The sequence below is a fragment of the Lissotriton vulgaris genome, chromosome 8, assembly GCF_964263255.1.
Source record: "Lissotriton vulgaris chromosome 8, aLisVul1.2, whole genome shotgun sequence".
Taxonomy (NCBI): Eukaryota; Metazoa; Chordata; class Amphibia; order Caudata; family Salamandridae; genus Lissotriton; species Lissotriton vulgaris.
The window spans coordinates 1,048,306,008-1,048,320,087 of NC_141696.1; positions in this window are offsets into that span (position 1 = coordinate 1,048,306,008).

Sequence of the window (14,080 nt, forward strand, 5' to 3'; positions counted from 1 at the left end):
CTTCCCTGGACCGGAATCAAGCATCCTACGACCTGTTTCTGGCTATCAACCTTCATCAGCCAGTATAGCTTGATTCCAGTGGCATGGAGAGAACAGGAATCATGTCTGAGCATACCCGTCCCACTCGGGTGACAAATGCAAACACAACAATTGATGGACAGAATGTTGCACAATGGCAAAACATTCACCCCCAGTCACAGATCTGGGTTTAATCCATCGTTATTTTGCTCACCACACCAGCCCAGTTCAGACATGGCCATATGCAAATCAGTCTTGAACCAGTGCCTCATGGAAACAATCCAGCCCGAACTGCCAAGCAATGTCTTCCCTGGACCAGAATCAAGCATCCTAGGACCGGTTTCTGGCTATCAGCCTTCATCAGCCAGTATCGCTTGATTCCAGTGACATGGAGAGCATGGGACTCACGTCTGAGCATACACGTCCCACTCGGGGTGACGAATGTAAAGACAACAATTGATGGACAGAATGTTGCACAATTGCAAAACATTCATCCTGAGTCACAGTTCTGGGATTTATCCATTGCTATTTTGCTCACAAAACCACCCCAGTTCAGACATGGCCATATGCAAATCAGTCTTGACCCTGTGCATCATGGGAAGAGTCCAGCCCGAACTGCCAAGTAATGTCTTTCCTGGACTGGAATCAAGCATCCTAGGACCGGGTTCGGCTATCAGTGTTCATCAGCCAGGATAGCTTAATTCCAGTGGCATGGAGAGCACAGGACTCACATCGGAGCATACCCGGTCCACTCGGGGGGACAAATGCAAAAACAACAATTGATGGAAGGAATGTTGCACAATGGCAAAACATTCACCCCCAGTCACAGATCTGGGTTTAATCCATCGTTATTTTACTCACCATACCACCCCAGTTCAGACTTGGCCATATGCAAATCAGTCTTGATCCTGTGCCTCATGTTAGCAGTCTAGCCCTACCTGCCAAGCCATGTCTTCCCTGGACCGGAATCAAGCATCCTAGGACCGGTTTCTGGCTATCAACCTTCATCAGCCAGGATAGCTTGATTCCAGTGGCATGGAGAGAACGGGAATCATGTCTGAGCATACCCGTCCCACTCGGGGTGACAAATGCAAAAACAAAAATTGATAGACGGAATGTTGCACAATGGCAAAAACATTCAACCCAAATCACAGATCTAGGTTTAATCCATTGTTATTTTGTTCACCACACCACCCCAGTTCAGACATGGCCACATGCAAATCAGTCTTGAACCAGTGCCTCAAGGGAACAGTCCAGCCCGAATGCCAAGCCATTTCTTCCCTGGACTGGAATCAAGCATCCTAGGACCGGTTTCTGGCTATCAATTCATCAGCCAGGAAAGTTTGATTCCAGTGGCATGGAGAGCATGGGACTCACGTCTGAGTATACCCATCCCACTCGGGGTGACGAATGCAAAAACAACACTTGATGGATGGAATGTTGCACCTTGGCAAAACATTCACCCTGAGTCACAGTTCTGGGATTAATCTGTTATATTTTGCTCACCACACCACCCCAGTTCAGACATGGCCATATTCAAATCATTCTTGATCCTGTGTCTCATGGGAACAGTCCAGCCCGACCTGCAAAGCCATGTCTTCCCTGGACCGGAATCAAGCATCCTAGCACCGGTTTCTGGCTGTCAATTCATCAGCCAGGAAAGTTTGCTTCCAGTGGCATGGAGAGCATGGGACTCAAGTCTGAGCATACCCGTCCTTCTTGGGGTGACAAATGCAAAAACAACAATTGATGGTCGGTGTAGGAAGGTGGATATCTGACTATGGTTACCCCCAAACTTTTTGCCTGGTGTTTAGCTGGTTTTTGAAATAGTTGGCCTGGGATCCTGCTATTCAGGGCCCCAGGCTAATTGCTCCCTCCTTAAAATGGACTCCATGTACCTTAGGTGCATACACAATTGGAACTGGTTCACCTTATTGGCCCCTGTAACAGTGTACCCTAGGTACCCAGGGCATAGGTGCATCCAAGGCCTACCAGGGGCTGCAGCATGTATTGTGCCACCCCTGGCCTGGCCTCCATATTTGACACAACTGGCTGATTACTCAGCTGGGGTAAGTTGGTGTAAGCACCTCTTACTTAGGTACAGTATGCCTGTGCCTAACCCTAAACTGGACACATATGTTCCTATCAGCCACTCCCATGGAAGGCCTCACCAATCCTGGAGGCATAGTGCTTGGAAATATGTGAGATGGTGCTCTAGCATGAGCTGAGCCTGTCTGCAGCTGTCGGGAACCACTCCCTAAGCTGTTCTGGGATATTGCCATACCATATACTCTTAAGTGCATTATAATCCTCGCGGTTAAATGCTATCTTTGGTTTGGCTTTATCAAAACATGTCGAGTAAGGTGTCATACAAATTGGAATACTATCCCCTCGACAGTTCTGTCGACGGGGATAGCATTCCACCCTTCTAGAGGGACACGACATGTGTGTAGCCTTAACCCCGGTTAAAGTTAACCAGAGCCTCAGCATCACAAAATGGATGCTGCCACCACAGACACGAGTCTGGCCTCCGGCTGCTGACCGAAACTCGGCAGATGGTGGCCTGGACAAAGGGTTTCCTGCCTTGGGAGGTGCCAGCACCACCCCAGACAGGGTTTTGTGTATTGGGTAGGACAGGGCTGAATAGAATCAGACATGCCCGGGGCACACAAGGTGTCCCCGTGCATAGGCCAGTCCAAACCGGTCCTGGGACTTTCCAGACCCAGGCCTGGCGAGGAGCTGGACAAAGGAAAGGGGGTGTAACCGCCCCCCTTCCTGGTTCCTCCCAGAGGAGGGACCTAGTAGGTGATCCACCCCTCAGATTGGGAATAAGAGTGGGAGCATTGCCATTGCACAGCAGATCATCCTGAATCAACTTTAAATAAAGAAGAAGACTGGACTTTGACATTCTGCTGCTCAGAAGACTGAAGAGAATCTTCCTTGTGGCCTAGGAGTGGCCACCCTGTGAACACAGGCACCAACCAGCAACTCAACGTCTGCTTTGCCGCCGCCTCCCGCCGGAGCCCGAGCCCAGAGCCTGACAAGACCCAGACTCCCAGACCTCTCAGAGCCCGATCCACAGTCCCTGCAAAGAAGGGACCCGTGGAGGCACCGAGTGACGTGGGACCGGACATCTTGGAAGACACTCGAAAAGCTGACTGCGCAGCATCTGAGGCATCCTCGACTTTGTGCTTTGGGGACTGAGAACCCCCACCATCGTGCAGCCCTTGCACCGGAGATCAGCCTCCCAGCATCTCCACGATCTGCGTGGGGTCCTTTTGCATTGTGCCACTCGAGGCGCCATCCCGGCCACGAGCCACGTGGTCAGCGGCCATCTTGGCGACAAAACCGACAAACTACACAGCGGGTCTGGTTGCTCCAGACTTGCCCAAGCTCCTGTGAAAAGGAGCACTCGCTCTGACCTTGCTGGTCCAGAGTGTTAAGCATCTTTTGATTCCTGCGTGGCTTGCATTAGCCAAGACCTGTTTGCTCCGATCAGGTCGCCGACACCGCCAACAGCGAGAAGCCTGCGTGGGACAACTCGTGACCGACTCCTGGACGTCCTCGACCCCCGGTGTCTACGTGGCTGCAGAGAGAAGCAACCCAACAACACCTGTTTGCACCCGACATCGCCTGGTTCCAATCTGGTTCCACGGTAGTCACTGGCTAGTGACTTTGAACATTGTCCCCTCTGCTTTAGGTAGGAGGGCAGACAAATGGGTCAGAACCAGGATCAGGCCTAAGAACCAGGGTGGTGACCAAAAGAAAGAGACTACCAAGCCTCAAGAGAAGGGTGGCGATAAAAGTAAGGAAAAGACTTCCCCAGGGCCCCAAAACTCCAAGAATGGGGGTGGGTCCCAAGACACTTCGACAACCCAGAAAAAGCCTTATTGTCATACCTGTAAACAGGTGGGGCATTACAAAACAGACAGCTGTTGTCCCAAGAATGGCAATAAAGAGAATATGCCTCCAGGTAAGGCTCCAACACCTCCTGTCACTGTTAGCAGTGGTCCCCCAGGTGGTGGGAGCACCCCCAAGAATTTGGGTGGGTTTACTTTTGGAGGACAGGTGGACTCTGGCCTATCCAGGTCCCCTAACTCAGATGCTCTTGTCTATGAGACTGGCATGGGGTTTGCCAATTTCACTGCTTGCCCAAACACTTTGAGCAAGTATAGACAGGAACCCCTCATCAATGGCTTGAAAGTTGAGGCCTTCAGAGACACAGGGGCTAGCATCACCATGGTGGCTGAATGTCTAGTCCCCTCAAGGCAACTTTTACCTGATGCCAAATATCAGGTGACAAACATTGATGGCATAGAAACCAATCATCCCATGGCAGTAGTCAATCTTAGCTGGGGAGGTGTCACTGGCCCAAAGAGAGTGGCAGTGTCAGCAAACTTGCCTGTAGATTGCTTACTGGGTAATGATTTGGAAATCTTAGCCTGGGCTGAGGTTGAACAGCAAACCCATTCTAGAATGGTAAATCTCCATGGAAAGGTTAGTGGGGCTGTGATGGCTACAGCCCCAATCCAAGATGTCCTTCCAGGAAAGGTTGAGAGGGCTGAGCAAACCTCGCCCCATCTTTAGATCACTTACCTCCTGAAAAGAGTAGCAGGGCTGTACTAGTAACAGCCCATACCCAAACTGAGTCTCCTCCTGAAAAGGTTGGTGGGGCTGTGATGGCCACAGCCCAAACTCAAACTGATACATGGGTAGTGAAGCCTGAAATGATGGATCACTCCACCCAAACAGAGAGCATTGAGGAGGAAGAGAAATCTCCCTCCCACCAGACTTTAGGAAAGGATCAGCCTCCTCAGGGAACTGATCTTACCCCTGATGAAGGAACTGTCCCAGAGGTTGTTAGGCCTGGCCTGACAGAGGCTCTGATGGCAGTGGGACCCAGTCTGGAGCAGGTAGCCTGCCCCTCTCTACCTTGCCTTACTCAGCCCAGGGCTGCAGAGGACAAGAAGGACAGTGAGACCCAAAGGGGCCCCTGTCAAATAAAGCACCCCCATCAACAGATTAGGGGCACCGAAACTAGTAGCCCTAGTGAGGTGCAAACTTTAAAAACTCCTGAGGGATCCCCCTTAAAAGTAGTTAGGGACCTCCCCCAGATGGATATTGTTGGGCACAGCCAAACCTGGGACCCTAAGGGGCCAAACCTGAACTGTCCCTCCAGTAAGCCAAACAGAGGGACTCAGCCTCCAGCTTTAGGTAGCCAGAGGTTGACCCTGAGAGCACAGTGCAACTCAGTCAAAGAAAGAAAGGCACACATGGTGGAAAGTGATTGGAGGAAGCTGAGTCCTACAGAGGAATCTCACTTCAGTACTCCATCCCAACACCAGCCTTTAACTTTGCAAAGACACACCACAGGTAGAGATTCCCTATGGTGGAGACCCTCAGATACCCTTAGGGTGAGGGATTGCTTAGTGGAATTGATGCACTCTTTCCTCAAAAAAAGTGTCTCCCCAGAGCACTCTAAAGCAACTTTTCAAAAAAAAAATTTTTCAAAAAAATGTTCACAAATTTGAAGTTAGGTTCATAATGTCTTTTAATTTTCTTTAAACACGTAGTTCATTTTATCTTAACATGATTCATCTCATGATTTAGCATTTCAACTCGTTGGCCCATTAGATTGCTTAGTGGACCATGAGACAGGGGGTAATCAAGCCAGAGCTGGTACTTCCTTATATGGCCACTTAGGCAATATAGGCTTACCTGGTCAAGGATAGCCTTATCTCCTTTTGTTTGGGGGGGGGGGGTTATGTAGGAAGGTGGATATCTGACTATGGTTACCCCCAAACTTTTTGCCTGGTGTTTAGCTGGTTTTTGACATAGTTGGCCTGGGATCCTGCTATTCAGGGCCCCAGGCTAATTGCTCTCTCCTTAAAATGGACTCCATGTACCTTAGGTGCATACACAATTGGAACTGGTTCACCTTATTGGCCCCTGTAACAGTGTACCCTAGGTACCCAGGGCATAGGTGCATCCAAGGCCTACCAGGGGCTGCAGCATGTATTGTGCCACCCCTGGCCTGGCCTCCATATTTGACACAACTGGCTGATCACTCAGCTGGGGTAAGTTGGTGTAAGCACCTCTTACTTAGGTATAGTATGCCTGTGCCTAACCCTAAACTGGACACATATGTTCCTATCAGCCACTCCTATGGAAGGCCTCACCAATCCTGGAGGCAGAGTGCTTGGAAATATGTGAGATGGTGCTCTAGCATGAGCTGAGCCTGTCTGCAGCTGTCGGGAACCACTCCCTAAGCTGTTCCGGGATATTGCCATACCATATACTCTTAAGTGCATTATAATCCTCGCGGTTAAATGCTTTATTTGGTTTGGCTTTATCAAAACATGTCGAGTAAGGTGTCATACGAATTGGAATACTATCCCCTCGACAGTTCTGTCGATGGGGATAGCATTCCATCCTTCTAGAGGGACACGACATGTGTGTAGCCTTAACCCCGGTTAAAGTTAACCAGAGCCTCAGCATCACAAAATGGATGCTGCCACCACAGACACGAGTCTGGCCTCCTGCTGCTGACCGAAACTCGGCAGATGGTGGCCTGGACAAAGGGTTTCCTGCCTTGGGAGGTGCCAGCACCACCCCAGACAGGGTTTTGTGTATTGGGTAGGACAGGGCTGAATAGAATCAGACATGCCCGGGGCACACAAGGTGTCCCCGTGCATAGGCCAGTCCAAACCGGTCCTGGGACTTTCCAGACCCAGGCCTGGCGAGGAGCTGGACAAAGGAAAGGGGGTGTAACCGCCCCCTTCCTGGTTCCTCCCAGAGGAGGGACCTAGTAGGTGATCCACCCCTCAGATTGGGAATAAGAGTGGGAGCAGTGCCATTGCACAGCAGATCATCCTGAATCAACTTTAAACAAAGAAGAAGACTGGACTTCGACATTCTGCTGCTCAGAAGACTGAAGAGAATCTCCCTTGTGGCCTAGGAGTGGCCACCCTGCGAACACAGGCACCAACCAGCAACTCGACGTCTGCTTTGCCGCCGCCTCCCGCCGGAGCCCGAGCCCAGAGCCTGACAAGACCCAGACTCCCAGACCTCTCAGACCCCGATCCACAGTCCCTGCAAAGAAGGGACCCGTGGAGGCACCGAGTGACGTGGGACCGGACATCTTGGAAGACACTCGAAAAGCTGACTGCGCAGCATCTGAGGCATCCTCGACGTTGTGCTTTGGGGACTGAGAACCCCCACCATCGAGCAGCCCTTGCACCAAAGATCCGCCCCCCAGCATCTCCACGATCTGCCTGGGGCCCTTTTGCATTGTGCCACTCGACGCGCCATCCCGGCCACTAGCCACGTGGTCAGCGGCCATCTTGGCGATGAAACGGACAAACTACACAGCGGGTCTGGTTGCTCCAGATTTGCCCAAGCTCTAGTGACTAGGAGCACTCGCTCTGACCTTGCTGGTCCGAGTGTTAAGCATCTTTTGATTCCTGCGTGGCTTGCATTAACCAAAGCCTGTTTGCTCCGATCAGGTCGTCGACACAGCCAACAGCGAGAAGCCTGCGTGGGACAGCTCGTGACCGATTCCTGGACGTCCTCAACCCCCGGTGTCCACATGGCTGCAGAGAGAAGCTACCCGACAAGGCCTGTTTGCACCCGACATCGCCTGGTTCCAATCTGGTTCCACGGTAGTCACTGGCTAGTGACTTTGAACATTGTCCCCTCTGCTTTCAGGTCTTCACATCTTCAGATCCACCCTTGGATCCACCGGAACTCTTCACATCGAGCCGCCTGCAGCATCTTCAGCTCCAAGTACCATCGACCAGCGTGACGAAACCGGACACTACTTCGACCCTGTGCACCCGCTTCCTGTGGGTGAGGTAACTCAGCTCCGCCGGTGTTCCTACTCTGGTACACATCTCAAGGGCCTGTGTCTTAAGTTTCAGCGTTCTAGGTCACTCGGAAGGTTCCTAACTATCTAACTTTGTACTTTTTATGCACCATAGACTTTACATTGGAAAGTGCGTGCACTTTGAACACTGCACCCGAGTCCCGCTGGCCTTTCCCGACTTAGTCACTGCTAGTCTCGAATAGCTCCAGCGATTCCCAAGGCCCTAGGCCTGTTCCCATTCCGATTGGTATCTCTTATACCACTTTCTTAGTATATGGTTTAGGTGGCCGCTAGGGCTCATCCATATTGTGCAACTTTCGTGTATTTTAAACTGTCTTGTGATTTAACGCTTGTGCTTCTGTGCTCATAAAGAGTCCAGGGGATTTTATAGTTAATAAATCAATATATATTTTCAATATATATCTGTGTGGTGTCCCTTTCATTTGGTATTCAAGGGGATTGTGTGTGGTAATACAGCTGGCTTCACATGCCTTTCAGAGTTTAGCCTAAGACTGCTTTGTCCACGTTACCACTAGGATAACTGGTCTACAAGGTTGAATTTCAACCAATCATCATAAGGGTTGCTTGGCATGGTACAAAGTGATCACTAGAATTAGTGAGCATTATATACCAGGCCAACTTCTCACAGATGGAATGTTGGACAATGGCAAAACATTAATAATAATAATAAAACAATTTATAGAGCGCCTGGTTACACTAATAACAGTGTGTCCCCGCGCTTAGAAATGCTACAGTACCCTGAAGAGGCCGAGGTTAGTGGCGAGTCCGGAACTTGGGCTACAGAAACACTTATTGCTTAGGAAAGAGGTAGGTTTTTAGTTTAAGTCTAAATCTTGTTTCTGATGGCTCCATGTGCAGGTCAATATGGAGATTGTTCCAGTGCTTACTTGCAAGAAAGCGAAAGGAGCTACCTCCCATCCTGGTCTTGTGTACGTGGGGGATTTGAAACAGCATCGCTCCAGCGGATCTAAGGTTCCGGGCGGGGCAATGGATGGTCAGAAGTTTGCGCAGGTAGCAAGGCCCTTTTCCCTGGGCAATGCGGTAAGCAAAGCAAAGAGCTTTGAAATTAATACGCTCCTCGATAGGGAGCCAGTGAAGTTTTCGTAGTGCTGTTTTGCCAGAAGCCCTGTGTGGAAGATTCAGTACCAGGCGGGCCGCAGCATTTTGAACACATTGTAATTGATGTAAACCTTTTCTGCTTAGTCCCAGCAGAAGAGCGTTGCCGTAGTCCAAGTGTGGAGTACCCAGGGCATGAAAAAGTGTCATCCTGGCATTGATGGGGAGAAGATCTAAGACTTTACGGAGTGTTTTTAGTATTCCGAAACATTTACCCGTAATTTTGCTAATCTGTTGCTTAAAGGAAAGCTCCGCATCTAGCCATATTCCTAGATTTTTAACAGAGTTAGCGGGGTGAGGAATGGTACCCAATTCTGATGGCCACCAATCCTGCGACCAGGCAGAGGAGGATTTACCAACTATCAGCAATTAAGTTTTATCGCCATTAAGGCGTAGGCAGTTGTTGTTCATCCACTCTGCCACAGAACGCATGCAGTTGGAAAAATTAATGGCATCCTCTGCCTGATTGTGGGTAAGTTTGATTATTAGTTGGGTATCGTCAGCATATGTGACGATATCCACACCAAAAGATTCCACGATATGGGCTAAGGACTCCAAATATAGATTAAAAAGCGTGGGGCTCAAACTTGAGCCCTGTGGAACCCCATGTTTCAGTTTATGGAGAGATGATTTGTGAGGAGGGCAGAATACCTGAAAACTTCAGTTTTCTAGAAAGGATACTATCCATTTCAGGGCTGGCCCATCTACTCCCAGGTCTGAGAGGCGAGACAGCAGCGTTGCGTGCAGCACGGTGTCAAAAGCTGCACTGAGATCTAGTAAAACCAACGCTGCTGTCTGCCCCGCATTTGCGAGTTGTCTCAAACATTCTGTGGAAAAGAGAACCGCCGACTCAGTAGAGTGGCCTGCTCTGAACCCTGACTGTGTAGAATGGAGACGAGAGTTCTCCCCAGAAAATTTCATAAGTTGACTATTTCCTATCTTCTCCACAACTTTCCCACAAATGGGGAGGAGAGAGATAGGACAGAGATTTTGTAGCTGGGAAATATGAATATTAGTTTTTTTCTTCAAGGGTATTACTTGTGCCATTTTCCATACATCAGGCACATGACATTCCTGAAAAGATAGGGTAATCAGGTGTTCAATCTGCTCAATCATACATTCACCCCCAGTCACAGATCTGGGTTTAATCCATCATTATTTTGCTCACCACACCACCCCAGTTCTGACATGGCCATTTGCAAATCAGTCTTGAACCAGTGCCTCATGGGAACAGGCCAGCCCGAACTGCCAAGCCATGCCTTCCCTGTACCGGAATCAAGCATCCTAGGACCGGTTTCTGGCTATCAGCCTTCATCAGCCAGGATAGCTTGATTCCAGTGGCATGGAGAGCACGGGACTCACATCTGAGCATAACTGTCCCACTCAGGGTGACAAATGCAAAAACAACAATTGAGAGACGAAATGTTGCACAATGGCAATGCATTCACCCCAGTCACAGATCTTAGTTTAATCCATTGTTATTTTGCTCACCATACCACCCCAGTTCAGACTTGGCCATATGCAAATCAGTCTTGATCCTGTGCCTCATGTTAGCAGTCTAGCCCTACCTGCCAAGCCATGTCTTCCATGGACCGGAATCAAGCATCCTAGGACCGGTTTCTGGCTATCAGCCTTCATCATTCAGGATAGCTTGATTCCAGTGGCATGGAGAGCAACGGACTCACGTCTGAGCATACCCGTCCCACTCTGGGTGAAAAAAACCAAAACAACAATTGGTGGACGGAATGCTGCACAGTGGCAAAAACATTCACCCCCAGTCACAGATCTAGGTTTAATCCATTGTTGTTTTGCTCACCACATCACCCAAGTTCAGACATGGCCATATGCAAATCAGTCTTGACCCTTGCCTCATGGGAACAGTCCAGCCCGAATTGCCAAGCCATGTCTTCCCTGGACCGGAATCAAGCATCCTACGACCTGTTTCTGGCTATCAACCTTCATCAGCCAGGATAGCTTGATTCCAGTGGCATGGAGAGCACAGGACTCACATCTGAGCATACCCGTCCCACTCGGGGTGACAAATGCAAAAACAACAATTGATAGACGGAATGTTGCACAATGGCAAAGCATTCACCCCAGTCACAGATCTGAGTTTAATCCATCGTTATTTTGATCACCACACCACCCCAGTTCAGACATGGCTATATGCAAATCAGTATTGACCCTGTGCCTCATGGGAACAGTCCAGCCCGAACTGCCAAGCCATGTCTTCCCTGGACCGGAATCAAGCATCCTACGACCTGTTTCTGGCTATCAACCTTCATCAGCCAGTATAGCTTGATTCCAGTGGCATGGAGAGAACAGGAATCATGTCTGAGCATACCAGTCCCACTCGGAGTGACAAATGCAAAAACAACAATTGATGGACAGAATGTTGCACAATGGCAAAACATTCACCCCCAGTCACAGATCCGGGTTTAATCCATCGTTATTTTGCTCACCACACCACCCCAGTTCAGACATGGCCATATGCAAAATAGTATTGTCCCTGTGCCTCATGGGAACAGTCCAGCCCGAACTGCCAAGCCATGTCTTCCCTGGACCGGAATCAAGCATCCTACGACCTATTTGTTTTTTTTGTTTTTTTTTCGTGATTAATCGCATATGCAAATCAGTCTTGAACCAGTGCCTCATGGAAACAGTCCAGCCCGAACTGCCAAGCAATGTCTTCCCTGGACCAGAATCAAGCATCCTAGGACCGGTTTCTGGCTATCAGCCTTCATCAGCCAGTATCGCTTGATTTCAGTGACATGGAGAGCATGGGACTCACGTCTGAGCATACACGTCCCACTCGGGGTGACGAATGTAAAAACAACAATTGATGGACGGAATGTTGCACAATAGCAAAACATTCACCCTGAGTCACAGTTCTGGGATTTATCCATTGCTATTTTGCTCACAAAACCACCCCAGTTCAGACATGGCCAAATGCAAATCAGTCTTGACCCCGTGCATCATGGGAAGAGTCCAGCCCGAACTGCCAAGTAATGTCTTTCCTGGACTGGAATCAAGCATCCTAGGACCGGGTTCGGCTATCAGTGTTCATCAGCAAGGATAGCTTAATTCCAGGGGCATGGAGAGTACAGGACTCACATCGGAGCATACCCGTTCCACTCGGGGGGACAAATGCAAAAACAACAATTGATGGAAGGAATGTTGCACAATGGCAAAACATTCACCCCCAGTCACAGATCTGGGTTTAATCCATCGTTATTTTGCTCACCATACCACCCCAGTTCAGACTTGGCCATATGCAAATCAGTCTTGATCCTGTGCCTCATGTTAGCAGTCTAGCCCTACCTGCCAAGCCATGTCTTCCCTGGACCGGAATCAAGCATCCTAGGACCGGTTTCTAGCTATCAGCCTTCATCACCCAGGATAGCTTGATTCCAGTGGCATGGAGAGCAACGGACTCACGTCTGAGCATACCCGTCCCACTCGGGGTGACAAAAACAAAAACAACAATTGGTGGACGGAATTCTGCACAGTGGCAAAAACATTCACCCCAAGTCACAGATCGAGGTTTAATCCATCGTTATTTTGCTCACCACACGACCCTAGTTCAGACATGGCCACATGCAAATCAGTCTTGAACCAGTGCCTCAAGGGAACAGTCCAGCCCGAACTGCCAAGCCATGTCTCCCTGGACCGGAATCAAGCATCCTAGGACCGGTTTCTGGCTATCAATTCATCAGCCAGGAAAGTTTGATTCCAGTGGCATGGAGAGCATGGGACTCACGTCTGAGTATACCCCTCCCACCCGGGGTGACGATTGCAAAAACAACAGTTGATGGACAGAATGTTGCACCTTGGCAAAATATTCACCCTGAGTCACAGGTCTGGGATTAATCTATCGTTATTTTGCTCACCACACCAACCCAGTTCAGACATGGCCACATTCAAATCCTTCTTGATCCTGTGCCTCAGGGGTACAGTCCAGCCCGACCTGCCAAGCCATGTCTTCCCTGGACCGGAATCAAGCATCCTAGGACTGGTTTCTGTCTATCAGCCTTCATCAGCCAGGATAGCTTGATTCCAGTGGTATGGAGAGCACCAGACTCACGTCTGAGCATACCCATCCCACTCGGGGTGACAAAAGCAAAAACAACAATTGATGGACGGAATGTTGCACAATGGCAATACATTCACCCCCAGTCACAGATCTAGGTTTAATCCATTGTTGTTTTGCTCACCACATCACCCGAGTTCAGACATGGCCATATGCAAATCAGTCTTGACCCTTGCCTCATGGGAACAGTCCAGCCCGAATTGCCAAGCCATGTCTTCCCTGGACCGGAATCAAGCATCCTACGACCTGTTTCTGGCTATCAACCTTCATCAGCCAGGATAGCTTGATTCCAGTGGCATGGAGAGAACGGGAATCATGTCTGAGCATACCCGTCCCACTCGGGGTGACAAATGCAAAAACAACAATTGATGGACGAATGTTGCACAATGGCAAAACATTCACCCCCAGTCACAGATCTGGGTTTAATCAATCGTTATTTTGCTTACCACACCACCCCAGTTCAGACATGGCCATATGCAAATCAGTCTTGAACCAGTTCCTCATGGAAACAGTCCAGCCTGAACTGCCAAGCCATGTCTTCCCTGGACCGGAATCAAGCATCCTAAGACCGGTTTCTGGCTATCAGCCTTCATCAGCCAGGATCGCTTGATTCCAGTGACATCCAGAGCATGGGACTCACGTCTGAGCATACACATCCTACTCGGGGTGACGAATGTAAAAACAACAATTGATGGACGGAATGTTGCACAATGGCAAAACAATTACCCTGAGTCACAGTTCTGGGATTTATCCATTTTTATTTTGCTCACAAAAACACCCCAGTTCAGACATGGCCATATGCAAATCAGTCTTGACCCTGTGCATCATGGGAAGAGACCAGCCCGAACTGCCAAGTAATGTCTTTCCTGGACTGGAATCAAGCATCCTAGGACCGGGTTCGGCTATCAGTCTTCATCAGCCAGGATAGCTTAATTCCAGTGGCATGGAGAGCACAGGACTCACATCGGAGC